Raw genomic sequence first — 19,094 nt, 5'->3', positions numbered from 1 at the left:
TGGAGCAGGAACACCTAAGTGAGGTCGCACAGGACCATGTCCAGGCGGGTTTTGAATGTCTCCAGAGAAGGAGACTCCACAACCTCCCTGGGCAGCCTGTTCCAGTGCTCTGTTACCCTCACTGAGAAGAAGTTTTCTCTCAAATTTAAGCGGAACCTCTTGTGTCCAGCTTGATCCCATTACCCCTTGTCCTATCATTGTTTGCCACCGAGAAGAGCCTGGCTCCATCCTCATGGCATTCACCCTTTATATATTTGTAAACATTAACGAGGTCCCCCCTTAGTCTCCTCCAAACTAAAGAGACCCAGCTCCCTCAGCCTTTCTTCATAAGGGAGGTGCTCCACTCCCTTAATCATCTTCGTTGCCCTACGCTGGACCCTCTCCAGCAGTTCCCTGTCCTTCTTGAACTGAGGGGCCCAGAACTGGGCACAATATGTGGTCTCACCAGGGCGGAGTAGAGGGGAAGGAGGACCTCTCTCGATCTACTAACCACCCCCCTTGTAATACACCCCAGAGATCTCCCAGAGATCATGGGTAACCTGCACAGCAGCATTGCTTATCCAACACATTTGGCACACTTATATGTGCTGCTCTGCCAGAACTTGACCTTAATGTCTGATGAAAACTGCACTGAAAGATAAGGTGTCTCGCTTTATCAGAAAAAAGTGATGGACAAGCTAGAGTCTCCTTACCAATTATAATTAGAGATGCTGTCACCTCTGGAAGAAGAATATTTATAAAGGAACCCAAGTTTTACAGTGACAGATATGTGCCAGGTACATGAATTGCTCACATTCTGATTCTGACTGCCTGAAATCTGATAACTTAAATCAAGAAGTAGAAAAAAAAAAAAAAAAAGACAGGAAACAGGAAAAAGTTACAGAAAATGTCGTGAGGTAAACCAGTTAATTTTTTTTTCATGGAAATGGAGAAATTTCCTTCATGAAATAATATTCAGGCACATAAATTTGCTAGAAATGAATCAAAGTGCTTTCAGTTTCAATTCCTGGCTGTTATATCTCAATTTTTTTTTTAATTCCCTTGGGAAAAATGACAAGAATGGCTTTACAGCTAGGTGATTTTGTAGCCTTAATTTCAGCTCAGAAATTCATACATGAAAAACATTAATTCATACAATTACCACTGCCAGCAGCATGAGGGTACAAACCATAGAAGTTTCATCCTGGGCCTAGCATATTGTAGAACAGTTTGAAAAGCCCTAAAAATTTAAACACAATTTCAATATAAAGAATGATATATGGAGCAAGAGATAATATATCAGTGTAGAAGGAGACCATTCCTCTTAATATAAAGGCTTATGTTCTGTTACTTCAGAATGAGAAGAAAAAAAAAATCAGAGAGCTGCATTACTGTTTGTACTGTGTTAGCATCAACAAATGATGCTTTATGTTTTCTACAATGTCAACATACAACAGATGCCTAGTCCTTTCCTCAGAGATCTATGATATATTCATCCTGTTTCAAAACCAGAATTTAAAATATTAATCACACAGGAAAACAGATGTCTCTGACGTGATACTCTTGAATTTTCTAGATATTAAAAGACTCTGTAGGTTAGACCAAGACATATTAATTTAGCCCGGTGAGGAACAGGGTGCCCCTGGAGATTACTGGACATTAATGTGGCGTGAAAATATGGGTCTCTGGTACTCCTTAAATTAAGAGTACCTTTGGCACTGGGTGAGTCCTTCTATAGTGAGTTTGGTCTCAGGAGAGGGAGCTACAATGAGCAGACCACCAGAGCTGGAGACCTGGGTCAGGCCATGCAGACTCCTAATTCGTTAGACTTTCTTCCGTACTTCGACAATAAGTATATTCAAGTGTATTGAGAAGTCCAGCCATGAGCCTGAGGCTTTGCACCATCTGGACAATTTGTGGTGTAATGATCTTGATGTAATGCAGGGTTAGACCTTTGAAAATCCCACCATCTTCCCTTCTGTCTTTTTTGGATTGAGCTGAACCCTACTGCTTTTTATCCATCTGCTTATTTCTTCCAGGCATTGGCGGCAGCTGAAAGCACACCAGCAGAGACAGCAATGAACAGACAAGTGCTGTCTGCTTATTGATTGTGTGTTAGCCGACTTCAGTCTCAGTCTCCCTGTGTGGTCCCAGAAAGGCATGGAAGAGGAAAAGTGGGAGTGTAAAGACTTTGAGGACAAAGGAGCAGCTGCCTTCTGTGACCTGTGGATGTCACAGCAATTATTCCTGCTAGGTGGTGCAGGGACACCATCACCATGCTAAGGTCAACAATGTCAAAGGCTGTTTGAGCGAGGTAATGGCATAAATGTAGAGTTGTCCTGCATTAAGTGAACTTTGGCATTTTCAGCACCACTTCCTGGCATGAAACTTTTAGCTCAGAGAAGCTTTAACACTTGTGCTTAATGCAAGTGAAGCTGTAAGTAAAGTTAACATCTAAGCATAGCCCCCACAAGGATTATCTGCGCATTTAGTCTTTGGACAAGTATTTAACCTTTCCCTCTTACTTGATTCTTAAGCATCTATTGTTTTCTGCCCTCACAGAACTCATTTCTGTCTTGTGCTCATAATCACTATTCAGCACTATGCAATATCTGCAGGGTTTTTCTTGAGCTGAAATCTCTCAGTGAGCTTCTGTCCATGCTCCAGTGGAGATGCTCTGCCTTGTGCGTTTTTGGCTCCTACCAAATGGCATCTGCGTGAGCTGCCAGATTTCATGCCCATCGTGCCTCTGCCAAGACATTCCTTTACGTTGCGGCAACAGGACCAAAATATGGCTGAACCTCTGCATCTGTGGAGGGCACAGGATCCTTTCTCATTATTGCTTCTGTTGAGATACAGCCTGGCTGCCAGCATGGACAGCCTTGGGGTCATACAGGCCTTGCAAAGCAGCTGATTGTGCACCCTTTCTCTTCTTCATCTGTATGTGGGATGACTTCTGCTGCCATGCAGTCTGTTCTAATAGGACCTAATCCTGGCTTTGAGACCTACATAGCGGCATTAAAATCTAGACCAGTGCCTTCCACATCACTGATCGTGATGGGAGAAACCTTCCTCAAATAGTAAAGCTGAGAGCCAGCAGTGGCCCATCCACAGCTTCTTGTTGTCCCCCCATCACTTAGTCATAAGTGAAGTAAAAGCCTTAGTTGGTGATCCCACCCCTGCCTGGTCTGAGCTGTAACTCCCAGATCATCATAGCAGCATAAACCTCTCATCCGGGAATTTTTCATGTTAAGATGTATCCTTTCATTTGTCAAACGAGGAAATGTTCATCTCTCTGACATATGCCCTGCAAGTGCTTCAGAGGAGGAGCTCTTGCCTTGCTCATGGCTGTTCAGTGCTAAACTCTGTCTCATCAGCACTGACCATTCACTGGTGCGACTCAATCTGCTCAACTTGCATGCATAACATATGGCACCTTTATAGGCACCTTCGACCTTTCCCAGGAGAGTGTCCTGACCATTCTGACTTAAGAAAGACATAAGGTGTCTCTGGAGACCTTCAAGGCACAACATACTTTCTAATTAAAACTTAGGCACTTCCTTTAAACAGACTAATTCAGCCAGTATCTGCAATATGAGATCAGGGTAGGTGACCGATTACATGAACTGGATCTCACCTGCTGGTTATATGTGTTTTTATGTTCTTGATAACACCACAAAGCAGTAGAAGGATCAAAACAGGGCAAGATAGTTCAGGAAATAATTATTTAGCAGTGGATTGTATCTTTTACCTGCTAAGGTGCTTTTTTTTTTTTTTTTTTTTTTTTTGAATATAAAAGGATTAAAAATTTCACAACAGCAGCCTCTCTCAAAAGGATCCTTCCTTCTCCCCCCACCAGAGCACAGACTGGCAACTCTTCCATCACATGAATGTTACCTCCAGGCTACAGCATTCAGCGGAGTGTGAAATCACAATTAACAGAGCAAGTGTTTTGTAAGTGAGCAGAGAGGGCTGCAAATTACATCCTCCTATTAGCTGATTTTAGAACAACTCTGTTGAACAGCTTCATGATTACTGGGCTGTGGCATGTATTAAAAAAAAACATTAATAAAACATAATTGATTGTGAATTGTGCTTACTGCCATTATAGTTTTAATCACAAATGTCACAGAAGTTTACTGAAAACAAAAGCTGTCCTCAGCTATCTGCAGGAACTGGATTGTTTTAAAAATTATACTGAACTTGATTTGCAGCTGTTTCAAATCAGCGAACTACAGAAACCTATAGGTTTTTGCTGACTTAGAGATCCTCTTTGCATTTTTTTTTCTTTCCAGTCAGCAAAGAAAGGTGCGAGACTGCCTTGCATCTGCCAGAAAGTACCACTGGGAGCTTGATGGAAACAATATCCCGCATCTCCCATACCTGCCATTCATTTGGTTCGTCCTTAGAAACAGGTAATATCACACACAGGGGACAGGAGCTGGCAGTTTCTAATTCCCGAGAAACAAGCTATACTTAAAAAATACTCACATGTAGGTCTCTCTTTTGGACCTAAAATTATTTTCAAACCTTAAATTTTGTATGCTTACAGGAACCCAGTAATGTTTAATTCTGATCCATGACCCTGTCTGGGCTCACAGATGGACAAGGTATGCCATGGTAAGTTTATGGCTACATATTTCAAACTTGGATGCCCTGCTGTGAATTTATGGACTTCAAAAAGGCCATTTACAATTGGTCTAATTTGGGACTTTGACAGAATTCAAGTCCCAGCCAGTGATGCAAACTGCCTGCTCTTCTGCATCAGTTAGTACTCTGGGGACCTAAACTTACTCTCAGGCTGAAAATTCCCCAAACACTTAATTTCAGGCACTACCTGCATTTGCTGATTAAGGTGACACCTAATTTCACTTATTAGCAAAGTTTAGTCAGGGGAAGATTAAACTCTATGAAAGTCCCCAGGGGAATAGTCTCAGGTATGTGGGCAGGATCTTGTCCCAACTGTAGGTATTTAAGCTCATACTGTTTTCTCACCTCACACTGTGGTATCATAAAGCAAGTTATGAATACAACCAAGGAGTTCTGACTCTGTCTTGCTGTAACCACCAGAAATACTAGTGTTAGGTGTGCAGAAAAATCTTAGAAGAGGACCTAACATGAGGTAATACTATACCTGCTTTATTTATTGACTTTTTGGGAGCCTGTGCCCTGGCAAATAAGCCAGTATAAACACTCTGAGTAGATTGCTGAAAAGTGTTCCCATTAAAGAGCTAGCAGTAGGAGTTATTTGTAAGAAAAATAAACCCATGAAAGCCACCTTTTCCTGTTTCTGCAAAGATATATCCCACAAAGGCAGTAACAAACATGCCTCATCCAGACCAAGGGAGCAGCTTCTACTGGTGTGAAACCACATATAAGTCATAGAATCATAGAATCTTTTAGGTTGGAAAAGACTTTTAAGGTAACCGAGTCCAGTCATTAACCTAGTACTACCACATCTACTACTAAACCGTGTCCCTAAGCACCACATCCACATCTTTTAAACACCTCCTGGGATGGTGACTCCACCACTTCCCTGGACAGCCTGTTCCAGTGCCTGACAACACTTTCCAAGAAGAAATTTTCCCTAATATCCAATCTAAATCTCCCATGGCAACAGCTTGAGGCTCTTTCCTCTCATCCTGTCACTTGTTACTTGGGAGAAGAGACCAATTCCCCCTCACTACAACATCCTTTCAGGTAGTTGTAGAAAGTGGGCTGTCATCGCTCAGGCTTTTTTTGTATTTTGGACTCAGCTCTTTGTAGGAGAAGTTGCATCCTGGAACAAACACCTCCAGCCTGCAGCAAGCTGCTTATTTTTCCACATCTGTCCATGCCTCAGATCTGGTGTAAGCTGTTTGTTTGGCTCCTTTAGATGCAGCTCCACAGCAGCATACACACATATATATATTTTTGAGCGAAGATCCAGAACATCACATCCCCAACACGCTCGCTGCCTTCTCTTGCTCTAAATGGCTATTGCTATGGCAACAACAGCTTAACTCAAAATTTAGAGAGGCACTTAGCACAAATTATGCAAGAAGAAGTGCAACAGCGTTCAGTGTAAAGCCACAGTCTGATGGCCTGCCGTGGCTGCAGACACCGATTGCCCCAGGACAGCCCAGGCACCTTGCCACCTGTGGCCTGGCACCTTTTGCTCAGCATAGTGCTGGAAACAGCTTTCTCTAATGCTGGCTTTGGATTTATTCTTCTCTGTGCTGACAGTAAATGGCATTTCGGCCATCTGATCAGCCAGAGAGCTGAATTCACTGAATCCACTCGGCCTGATCCTTGGTACCTCTGCCAGAATACTTCATGGTCTGATAGCACGAGCAGGGAATTCCTCGCTAATGAAGACAAGAAAAGACACAGGACCTATTGAAAGTCTTTTGAACAGTACTAGTGTTCTGCATCAGTGTTTCTGGTGGCAGATGAAGGACCCAGCTAAGTCATAAGACAAAGAACACCACATGTCTGTGACACTTCTCCTTGTGAGGAGCTGCTCAGTGGTGCCAAATCTCAGACATGATGATAGATAGAGCAAAGGGAGGACCAACATGAATAATCTCAACAATTCCTAGTGAGTTTAGGAGATTCACTTATTTCTAAACTTGTACAAACTTTGTACTCTGTTCTTACATATGACCATATCTCATATAAGGCAAGATGAATGTGTACCTGTTAGTTCTTTACTCTTTAGATGAAGCACACTAATTGGTAAAAACTGTTCAAAGAGATACATTTTGGCCACTAAGCTCCTTCTTCATAAAAAGTCTCGGAAAATACTTTCTCAAACTCCAGTGAGACAACTAATGCACAAGGATTTCAAACCTACCAGGACCTGAAACAGACTGGAAGACTGGGAAGTTATGGACAGAAAAAAGGGCTCCATTTGCAGCTGAGCATCCCAGGAGTGGATTTATTCTTGGAAAGGTGGAAGTTATTTATGTTTTGGATCCTGTTAATGGTAAGAGAAGGTGAAGTCTGAGGATGGATAGAGTAAACCTGGTTCTAAAAGGAAATCACAGAATCCTTTGGAGTGGATGGATGGAGATAGGAACCCCCAAATTCCTGATCTGGGTGGGATGAAATACTCTGTACAGGTGCTGTCTCCACTGTGGATAGCAGTAGCTTAGGGTGTAAACAACCCTAACTTCACTGCCTAAGTCAGAAGCCTACAGCTAAGCAGGATTAATCTAACTCCTAACTGTGCTCTTTTCATCCCTCACTGGAGCCAAACAGAGAGTTTTGGTCAATGAAGAGTTAAATCTGGTTTGCGTGACTGTTTGTATAGAGGTTTATTGTTTCTTGGAAGGTACAGTCCACATTAGGGATGTATTCCTCTCACTCCAGGAGGAGTTAGAATTGATTTATTTTGGGAGGGCCACAGCTGAATATTCTTTCTGTGTGGCCTGTGTGCCTTTAAACAAGAAGCTTTCTTGTTATTACAATTCTCATCGCAATTCAACATTAATACTTGTATCCTAAATTTCACTGAGGCCAGCACGAATGAATAATAATCCCATTAAAGAATTCAGGAACCAGCCAAAAGTCACTACTTGTATTTGTTAACAAAACTGAACTAGAGGTGAGGATTTCATTGCTTTGCTTGCACTTTCTGGCTTTGATCAGGGAGAAAATCAATGTCTGCCAACATTTCTAGTGACCGCAGGAACGCCAGCAGAACTGTCCACGTGGCAGTGAGTGCACAGTGAACGTTATTCTGTGATAATTGCCCCAAATTCTCCTGTCGAGCAGTGATTGAAAAATGTGAGCTGAGAAACCACAAGACCAGGTGTGCGCAAAAAATTAGGTTAGGAATCACACATACCAGGTTGTGATCCAGGCTGCATTCACCTCAAGGGCATATTCTTCTAGATCCACAGCTTGTTTCATGGGGCAGGAATGTGATGGAAAAGAGTGATCTCTGCAGATCTTCTGTTCTTCCCATCGTACAGATGTGTGGGGAGCGAATGGGTGGACAAAGGTTTGGGCTGTGGCGTTACCCCCTGTGCCAGCCCCATGGCCCCAGGAGGAGAAGGACCCTACATTGCAGGTGGTGAACTGCAGAGCTGTCTTTGAGCCAGGAGATAAATCAGAAGCAAATGGCAGGCTGGAAGTGGCTCTGCTCCAGCAGTAGCTCAGCAGAAGGTCAGGCCATTGCTGAGCCTGGGGACAAATTCTGGGCTTTTCATTAATAGTGCCAGGGTAGGAGAGAATTGTAGAAGGAGAATAACCCCATAAAAGTGAAGGAATTCTGAGGGGAAATTTTTGAATTTGTTTTCTAGGGCAGAATGGTGATTTTGACAAAATTCTGGTCCTTTGATCTGCATGGTGGTTTGCAGGAAAAAAGAATTGCAGCTCACAGAGCTTTAAAATGACCCGCGCTCTTTTAGGACTACCACACTCCCTTCAGTGCTCAGGCCCAGCTCCCTGGCTGTGGAGGGTGCTGACACACTTTTTCTTAGGAAAGCAAAATCAGTGTGGCCAAAATCCTCTGCCTTTTCCTATTACACACAGGAATGAAATCATACCTGCAAAATGGGTAGTCCTGTAAAAGCAGGTGACAATACTTGGTAAATGGTAAATGGTAAATCTTACGGCCTCTCTCCAATGTAGAATGAGGACGATACTTGAGTAACAGCTTGTATTTGCTTTATCACAGGCTGCATGTTTCCCATACATCCTAGTGAGTTGCAGAACAGACGTCTTCATCTGCAGTGTGAAGGTACCTCATGCAGGAGCAACATGAGCCATGTCTGGTCAGTCATTCAGACGTAGGGATCAGGGTTTACTGAATTCAGAGCCAAACTTCCAGTGATTTCACTCAAACCCAGGCTATCCATAGATGACACTTGAGTCCTAGATCTTGTGTTTTCTTTCTAATGTTGTAAAGACAGGGCATTTTATTTTTTCCAAGGTAGATACCTTTTCTGACAGTTTCCAGCTGATGTAAGACAGGTTACAACAATGACGTAGCCTGTCTGAGCTGTCTCTTTTCCTGTGGTTTTCTCCAGAGAGGATTCTCCTGTGTATGCTTTTACGGCTGAGTTCACTCTTCAGCCTTTTTCTTTCAGCAGGGTTTTAATCTTATTCTTCATTCCTTTACTCAGCCACCTTCTTTTTCTCAAAAGGAAACTCTAACAACTTAATATCTTTGCGGTCTGTATTTGGTACAGTTTCGTTGAAACTGGCTAGCATTCAAACTCTACAGGAATTGACAGTTAATGCAATTGCATAAGCGCTATTTCCTTAGGAAACACACCTTCAAACGACCAGATCAAGCTATTAGCACTCCTCTATCCTTGCAATGTCCCAAGCTCTAATGTTTAAACCCCTCTTATTGTTATGTACACCGATAGCACAATTTTACTTTTGGAATTAGTCAATTATAGGATGTGAATCATCTAACGTATTTTAGTCATTGGAGTAAGATGAAATAAATTGCACTCAACCGTATCTATTTCTCTCCAGAGAGAAGAGGACCTGTGGAGATAGACAACGGGGTTTTCTGAATCAAGTGAACTCTTTAGACTCCCATTTAGCCAATGAGATCAGTGTAGCCAAAAGAGGTTGGCAAGCAATTCATTTCACCAAACTGAGGTATCTATTTTAGGCTGAATCACACCCTACACTCTATTAACTATATTGATGACGTCCACATTAAGTCAGTTAGGTCACATGCAGACATCTACAACAAAGATTTCTAGGTAAGATGGATGCCACTTCATGCACTATTAGCTTTTTGATACAGGTAAAGACCAGTCCCTCTGTCACATTACTTATATGCTGTCAGACTCCTGTGTGCCCTGGTACCAAAAAGCCCTTCTCTGTGGGTAGGAGCAATACCGTATCAAATAGGAAGAACTCACATTTTGCAAATCTATTCTCTCTATGGGTATGTTTCAGTTTCATTCTGGAATCATTGATTTGCTGGCTTTGAGCTGTTTTCTTCATCAAGCCCAGAGGGTAAGATTTTTTTTTGCAGTGCATCTTTCTCTCTTCTATGCCTAATGTTAGCTTATTCTCCTTAAAATCTTATGTAAAGCTTTTATGAGAGAATACATCTGTGATATGCTCTTCGGCATTTTTTTTTTTTTTTAAATATGAATAAACCAGAATAAACTGGAAGATTGTCAGTGTCTTTTGCAGATTATCTGTGTTCCAACTGTACTCACAGGAAAATGCAAAGTCGGTTAAAACCCACCAAGTGTAATAAATGTGTTTTTTGATTCTGTCAGCACGGCTAAAGATGAAAGCTAATGGCAAATCCATAATACAGTCATACAGATCAAATGATCTACCAATCTATAAGCTTAATTCATGACAGATAAATGGTCTTATTATCTTTACAACATGCCCCAGTTAGTCCAGCATGGCCTCAGTGAGTTAACTTAGTACTCTGTAGTTAGGGTGCCTGCATGTAGGAAGTTGGCTTTTTACAATAGGATTGCAAATGCTAAAAGCTCCATTTCTTCAGTCTACAAACTGTTCCCTTCCCTGGTCACTGCTCAGCTCAGTGCCTCAGCAGCTCTCTGACATATCTCACTCCTTGTTCGCAGTTGCCTCTTCTTGTGTTCCTCTTCCAAGACTTCCCCCATTTGATGCTGGCAGCCTCTTTCTTCCAAGTCATTTGCACACTGCAAGACATTTTGGATGCCCTTAGCATTTCAGTGGCACGTGTTTTATTTTTTCTTTCATTCTACCTGTCTGTGTTGACAATGGAAAAGAGACTCTTCTGAAGATCCACTCCACCATGGCTTGCTGTTGAGAGCAGCAATTGCAGTAAAATCCCAGCTTTGCCTCTGTGCTCTTGTCGTTCATTGCATTGATAAGCTGGTTCCAATCAGACATAGTAAAGCAATGCAACCTCCTTTTCTATCATGTGGGATTATTCTGGATGGTACTAGAAGTGCTGAGAGGCTCACGTGCTTTCAGCAAGGACAGAATCTTTAAAGGTTTCAGCTACCGGTCTCTTAAGAAGGTTTTCCTGAATACGTGTAAGCGGTGATAATGTCGAAGGGTTGGTAACTCTGTTTTGGGATATACTCAGAGGTTTAGCAAAAGCCCTGAACAAATGACTCTTGTGCTCATTCTTAGTATCCTGCTCCAAAGCACAAGCAACTGTATTTGCTTTTTAAATAAAAGTTTGTTAGAATTTTTTATTTATATTATATATATATATATATACATATTTTTTAATGGCAACGCAGCAGTCCTTCCATCTCCATTTCTACCTCTCTCACAATTTCTTGCTGGATCTTTCTGACCCCCAATTCACTCTCAGCTCATATTAAACGGAACCTCAAACAGACCACACCATACAATACTGATGAACTAGGGCTGGAGAAAGTCACGTGGTGGTAAATGTTGGATGAATTTAGCAACATGCTCTACTGGAAGGGTCTTTTACACTGAGAGAAAATGCATAGATTTTTCAAGCTGAATTCAAGAATTTGTGTCAGTTGCTGAATCAACATTCATTAGAGTCAGCATGAGACATTTGACTGGCTTCAGTGTTTCATTGAGTCAGGAGCCTTGTAAACTTGAACTATGAGTTCTCCTGTAACAACAGACTATTTTGAGCTAGGACTGTAACTGTGGGGAATAAAACACTGTGCAATGCAATGACCAAATTAAGTACCGGTGAAAGAGACTCCATTTGTGTAATCATAGTCATCTCATTGATGGATCTGGCCCATTGTTAACATTAAAACCTTTTTGTTCTATTGTTCCAGCTATACAGAGTTATTCATTCCTCCTGAATGAATATTTTGTACTTAAATTGAATCTTAGGGCCTTATTTAGAACCACTTAAGATCTTAAATATGATTGTAATGTGGGAAGGCATAGAAATGAAATACAAAGATCCATAATTTTTCAAGTGGAAAAATTAAATTCCTACCTCCTTCCCTCTCTTATTTGATAGATCTAGTACAAAGTATATTGAATTTGAGTAGGTGTTGTAAGGAAGTCAGAGAGCTGTAATAGGTATTTGCATGTGATGTAGAGCTGGGTCTTGTCCTCAGGTATATGGACACACCTGGGCTCAGTGTCTGGAGCAGCAGTTCACCTGACAAACATGCAAGTTAACACATCGGTTTTGCAAGATGCATGGTTGTGCCCCTGAGTGACTGCTGCAAGTGTGGGTAGGTGCTCATTGTAAACATATTGCATAAAGGAACAAACAGATCTGCAAAATGAGCATATGTACCTTATGAACATCACTATTAGCCGTCTATATAAGTACAGTAATGGATTATTTTCATTTCTGTTAGAAGGTGCAAACTTTCTCTATTGATACTTAAAGGTGAACAGGACTAACTTATGAATTTGTTATTGCATCTCAGGAGCCACAGAGAAGAAATGCAAAACTCATCAGCTAGCCAGCATGGAGGCTCAAAGCTTTGATGCTTTCAGCTCTTTAAGCCTGCTGTTTCAGAAAACCCATTTTCAACTCCCAAATTGGCTGCTCAATTCAATGCATTGATATTTGGTTGGAAGGAATACAGTTTCAGACAGGGTAAGCAATTTATAAAATTTACATCAGCCTAAGAGTAGCAATGAGCATACACATGTATGCATGCATATAGGCTTTCTGGCTGCTTTCAACATTCAGAAACAATTGCAGTAGAGCATTAGCTGTGATTCAGTGCATACCATGAGTCTAAAGCAATGGCATAGTCTTCACTCAGGGACTGTAAGAAACCTGGATGGCTCAGCAAGGCAACAGTGGAATAGACCTGCAACACACATCTCTTTTTCCTTTGGTTACTTCTCTGTTTTGGACACCTGACCCTTACACTGAAACATATTTCTTTTGGTGGAATTGTGAACAGCTCTCTCCTTTTCACTAATTGAATTGATAAACAAGAATGTTTTGTACTTTTCCACTACACAAAAAACCCTTTATGACTGGGGATAAGTTCCATCTCTGTATTCTACCCATGAGAAGCTGTGCAGAAAACAAAATATGGCATGAATCGACATTAAAAGAAGCAAAGATCACTTCTTTCCTAGTGTCAGGATATAACTCTCAGAGATCATCAGTATCTAAGAACAATGAAAAGAACAAGAAGCTAGGAATGGTGGGATATGACCTTCAGTACAGCCCAGTCCATATACAAGAATAAGTGGTTCCTGTTATAAGACTGAAATCGCCACAGAAAGTAGACACCCTTTAGGGTAACAAAATTCTTTTTCAGGTCTTCATTATCCAAAGCTTATTTGTTTCTCCTCAAAAACACTGATTGAATTCCCACTTCTCTCTACAAATATTGCCTCACTTAATCTATGGCCACAGCACTAACCATTTGCAAAGCTGTTTGTCCAGAAAAGTGAGGAATTTTGATGGGGAAGCTACTGCACAGCCAGCAGCAGAACCAAGAGAAAAGAACTGTACATTAGATTAGAACCGCTCAAAGCTCCCTGAATGTGAGTTTTTTGTTTGTTTATGAGAAGGAGAAAATAATGGAATTTTCTATAAAAGTATCCTTCAGCACTTTTTGACTTTATGACAATCTCTAATTTAGAGACTGATTTCTCCAAATCTCTTAAGAAAACTCATGTACACCCCATATTTCCTGCAATCAGCTCATTAAAACCCGTGAGAATTTGTTTTATTGGCTTTGGGCTCACAATGTAGTATACAAAATCCCCTTCCATTTGTTGGAAGGATTCCAGTCTAGTAAGTAAAACAGTGCATTGAAACTTGGTTCAGTCTCATCTCTGTCTTTGGCTCACATCTTTGTGCCTATATAAAATAGGGATAATATTACTTTCTGACCTTGTGGTTGTGTCCTAAGAATTAACGCTTGTAATGTTCTATAAACTCCTCCAGGAATGGTAGTCTAGTCAGTGGGTACACTTTGTTCTTCTTCACATGGAGGTAAATTAGATATGGCTCTGGTGGCAGCAGAAATTTGTCCCTATTGGATAGCAGCATGAATCCCATCTTCTCCAGGGTTCAGCCAGTTTTCGTTCAGCTGTTGACATGCCTCACATCTAAATTCAAATGTTGTGAAGGATCCTGCAAGAAAAGGTTTTTTTTTTCTAGGTTGTGAGGGGACCCAGAGGTTCTCTCAGTAGTTTGAGCAAGAACTAAGAATGCATGCTCTGGTAAAACAGGAGATACTTTCCAGAGCATTACATCTCCTGCCTTCTCTGCATGGACTGGTGGAAGAATGGTTAAATAATGCATGTGGGGTCACCTCTGCTGCTAGTTGTTAGAGAATAATCATAAACTAATAATTTTTCCTTGGTTATCTCTCTTTTCTGGGCTCATGCATCCTCCTTCAGAGGATTTTGAGAGCACCTGAGTCTGGATTCTGTTCCAAAGTGCTTTCTGAAGAGCCTTTCAAATGACTGTGGGGGAGCGTAGTGTGGCCAGCTGAAATATGAGGGTGTCAATAACCTTTATTGAGCTCCATCTAAATTACCCTGGTATAGAGCCACTGGTGTAGACAGACAGCATGTAGGCAGGGGTGTTTGGCAGGCTGGCACTGCTTTCTGAAGCCAACCTTCATCTCACAGCTGTAAGCAGGATGCTTCTGGGAAGTCCTCCTCACTGTACCGAAAACAGCCAGGCTACAGCTCAGGGTCCAGCCCACAATTTGCTGGGAGATCCAGACACTGAGGAAGCCCCCTCCCCAAACAACCTTTAGTCTGTGACCCTGTATCATGACAACCATCAGCTAAAACCTCAGCACACGCCATTCTGGCAAGCATGAGTTATTATTGATATTAATTATTCATATATTTCCATTTTATTTAATAATTGACTAGCAACTACATTCACGTTACTGTTCCCTTACTCCAGCACTTACACATACTCAAAGGGCATACTATAAATACATTTAATATTTCCACAAGTGCAAATGCTTTTGTTTGTTTTCTGATGTTTACTTGCTCGACTGGAGCGTTCCACTTGAGCCTCATAGCCTAGTTAGTTAGAACAGATTGTGAAGTGGGATTTATGCCTGGGTAAAGACAGTTTGCTTGCTTTACAACACCAAGATAAATGCCGATCTGAAGCACCGTCATGAGGTCAATCAGGTCTAAGATTTTAAATGTTGAAAGATTTACAATTCCATTTTGACAGCCCCTCCACTCTTCTGCCCCTTTCCCGCAGCAATGAGACTCATTTAAAGCTTTAAAATATGGGAAGCAGAAAAGGAGTCATTAATTTTACTTATACAACAGCATTCACACTTGTAAGGTTTTGACAGCTTCACTAAACCCAAAGGAATTCAGATAGCTGGAGCGAATGAATGCATACCAATACTCGTATTGAAAAGAGGTAGCTTTCAGGGCTGAACACATATTTTCTTCCTGCAGGAATCTGACAGTGATGAGAGTATGTAGCATGTTTTAGTACCGCATTCACGTGATGCTACTTAATGCTTTTTTTTTTTTTTTAATCTCCTGTTCAGCATATTTTCTTTGTGTTTCTGAAATCAATAGAACTGCAGCAAGTCATCAGATTGTTTCAATATTTCTTAGGATGCTCTGCCCTCGCCACAGTACTTAGTACCTATTGTTTTTGGAAAGACAAATAGTCTCCTTAAATGTTATATTTGCTAATTAGAAAGTTCAGTTGTCGACAGTGTCTTTTTGGGGATAAGAAATCTAATTGCAGAAAGCTAAACATATATGCATGGAACTGAATGCTTTTGGAAACAAATACAGTGGGATTTTATTTTTTTATCACTGTCAAGATTTTGGATGGAGAATGGAAAACTTGCAGTGAATTCATAATGGGCCATCACATTTCTATCTGAGACAGAAAGAATGTGCTTACTTCTTCAGAAGGGAAGATAGATGGAGGCAAGCAAGCTGCAGAATAAAACAAGAATTAAGTGGTAGCTGCTTGCTGATCATTGTTCTGCTATCTGTCCATTATCTGTCTGGCTGTAGGTAGTGAATACCACATGAATTTAAATAAAACCCATTACTCACACTCACTTACAGACGTGATGATGAGTTGCTTGACAGATCTTACACAGGAAACTCAGATGTAATTGAGCCCGTTGCTGTGTGGATCCTCCTCCAGCAAAATCCTCTACCTGTGCAGGAATATTTTAAGACCTCACTAAATTTGAAATAGTGACAGAGCGTTAGGGCTTTTCACTTATTTGTTTGTTCATATCACTGTTTGTTCTCTACAATAACAGATGGTGAAATCTCTCCTGAGTAAGCCAAATGCCAGTGCTTTTTCTTACAGGATGTCACGCAAAAGCACTAACAGCTCGGCTCCTATTAGTATGAGAAGCTGATGGGCCTGCTCCAGAGCCTTTTAAAGTTCCTGTGTGTCTTTGGATCAGCTCCTTGACACATCTGAATGAGGCAGGCAATTTGCTTTAAACACTTCCTTATTATTCCCAGAGATTCTGTTAAACAAGCCAATTCTCTTAAACAAGCCAATAATCTCTCTTTAACAACACTTTCTTTTATAATAGCAACTTCCCTTATACATGAGCTTAAGGTCAGGGAAGCTTGCAGGTAGATTTAAAACACTCTTTTGCTTTTCCTTCTTGAATGAAGAACTGCTTTTTCCTGAGATGGTCACTGCTGGTGGTTTGCCTTTGCTGTCAGCAAACACTTGTAGTGTTACAATCGACAGAGATTAGGTGGGCGACAACTACCTTGACCAGGTTTGCCTTTTCTTGGTCCTTTCCCTGTGTTTTTTGCTGCATCTTGAAGGAACTTGATGGCTTGATGACTATAAAGGGATATTTAGAGCTATTTAATGCTCCTAGAGCTCTCCTAATTGACTCTTTTCTCTTGTCATTATTAATTTATGAGCTGATGACCAGGAAATCTCAACTGAATTAATAACTCTGTGTCAAGTGTGACTGTAGGCATAGTTCTCCATCCCTGTAAGTCCCATATTCACCCCTGGTGATATGAGACAAGTTAGAGTCCTTTTGTCACACTGATGGGCTGTGAGAGTAAGTTTGGGTATATTTATAAAGTCCATAAATTCAGATTTTGTTCTGTTTATATCTACTTGCATTTTACATTAAGATTCTTATTTTCAAGCATGTGTATCTATTTATGATCAACCTGTTTCATTCGATTAGTTTTTTATTTATGTATCAAAACTCTTAGAATGTACATTGCTTAGAACACAACTGTGAAACAAATGAATTGAGGACTATGTAGATATCTCAAAATAGTAAAAAATATCAGCATTTGGCTACTAACTGAGGCGGGAAGAGGAAGAAATTGAGTGGATAAACATGTTTGAGAGGTACCCATATCAGAAGTCCTAGCAGTTTTGAATTGTTGGACCTCTGGTCTGAACATGTCCCAGACTGGGACCATATTTGAGCCTTTCCTTTGCATTTAAAGAAAATGACAGATAAGCCCTTCTTACCACCCACCTGATTCTTCAGATGAGATCCTTGAATTTGTGACAAATCTTGTATTTTAAGCATTGTGTAAGTATAACTAGGAGTCCTAACAAGGGAAAACACTCAATGCAGTAGGTTTTATACAAATGTGTGAGAAGGAGTTCTTCCCTCTATGTCTGTCACTGTCTGTGATTGATAAGAGTCAATAGCTGGCAATGGACACTGAATGACACAGTAGCAATAGAGACTAGGTATCTGCAAACCTGATATGACCCAAGTTACGTACAGATGTTCATGGTTTTGGGATTCTGTTACTCTAGGCCCCTTTGTTTGTCAGAGGAGTAAGACCTGAATTTATCCACTTTGGCACTTTCCTTAAGACAAGAGACAGTAGAGGGACAGAGGAAAGAAGGGGATTCATATGAAATATCTTACAAGAGAGTAGATTTCTTTTGACTGATGCCTGTGGAGTTTTCATATTTATTGGGATGGAAATCATGCTCAGCAATTGTCATTGCCTCCCAGAGAAGTGCTGCATCTGTTTGAAGGTATGTGTTGCGTCAAAGCTCCCTGTCTCTCAGACATGACATGTGACAGCTGAAATCATTTGGGATGCTCCAGTTAAAGGAACTGAGGACCAAATTCCCAGAGGCTGTGGACCATTTCTGTATATAAATCTCTCTGAGCACAAAGGGGTTTTTCAAAAGCATACAAATTCTGTTTTATCTGCTCTCGTAGAGTTAATTTTGCATTCTCTAGATTCCCCCCAATAGCCCTTCACTACATCTGATCCAGCTTGTTTGCAGTTATCTTAGCAAACAGAATGGGTGATGGACCACCCTCTGGTCTGAATACTACCTCGCACAGCTGTGCTCTGTCCTTACGGCTAAAATGTCTGGCATTCCAGAACTGGATGGTCACATCGCAGGAGTCTGTGTTGAATACTTCTGGGGCTGAGATAGTCCTCAGCCTCTTCCCAGAGCTGTTTTGAGAGAGTTATCTTGCCCAAAACTCAAGGGCCAGAGACTGTGTTAGCAATTAAGTGATATGGATGATCATATTCTGGTGTCTGTCACTGTTTAAGATCTGTTGCTGCAACCTTCAAGCTCCTCTGTCATGAATACAGATGATCAGAGCTGTGCACAGTCCTTCATATGAGGACCTGTACACTAAAGTCAATAGCTGTGTCTAGTCTCATAAAATAAATTTACATGGGACCGTTCTTAGCCAGTGAGATCACTAGGCCCACAGTGGTGTGCACCCATATGGCTAACCTCTTTCAGCCTCTAAAACAGGGTGCCCACACTGAAAATGTATATAGAGAATCGTGCCCACTATGAGCTAGGTCTCAAGTCATGTCCAGGAATTATTTGGGACAATGTAATGTCCCAAAAGAACTCTGTGCCTCAGGTCAGAGCTATGCCAGGGTCTGTTCCAGCAATTTCTCAGTATGGGCAATCAGATTATATTGTCTAGGACATCCACTGGCACTGTGTAGGTTATTAGTGATACACAAAGACAATTCTCACTAATTCTACTAGAGAAATCTTGCTTGGTGAATCCTAGCACTGAATTTGCTTTGCTAATAGCTTCATCAAGATTGTTCCTGGGCATCCTCTCCTGGATGAGAAAACTCGTGTATCTCTCTCTAACAGGTCTTCAGTGTTTAACTAAGAGAAATTCCTCATACTTTCCTCAAGCTGAAAGCTTCTTTGCTGAAAACAAGCTGTGGAGACTGCTTGGGTGCAGGCAGCACCCAAT

The 19,094-nt window shown here is 41.2% G+C and overlaps 1 protein-coding gene across 10 annotated transcripts in view; it reads right to left on the bottom strand.

Annotated features, from left to right (window-relative positions):
- Nucleotides 1-19,094, bottom strand: part of GRM3 (glutamate metabotropic receptor 3) — a 109,651-nt gene that overhangs the window by 52,972 nt on the left and 37,585 nt on the right. For 2 of the 10 annotated variants that reach the window (XM_021300606.2, XM_065049227.1), the window contains exon 2: nucleotides 15,937-16,043. The exons of 4 other annotated variants lie outside the window; for them this stretch is intronic. The gene's annotated coding sequence lies outside the window, so the exon portion shown is untranslated. Of the gene's footprint in view, nucleotides 1-13,765; nucleotides 14,009-15,936; nucleotides 16,044-19,094 lie in introns of all 10 variants that reach the window. 4 more of the 10 variants (XM_065049225.1, XM_065049224.1, XM_021300607.2 and 1 more) reach the window with 4 other exon arrangements.

The sequence above is a fragment of the Columba livia genome, chromosome 1 (assembly GCF_036013475.1).
Source record: "Columba livia isolate bColLiv1 breed racing homer chromosome 1, bColLiv1.pat.W.v2, whole genome shotgun sequence".
Classification (NCBI taxonomy): Eukaryota; Metazoa; Chordata; class Aves; order Columbiformes; family Columbidae; genus Columba; species Columba livia.
Note: the sequence above shows the minus strand (reverse complement) of the source record. Positions and strands in the feature narration are given on the sequence as shown.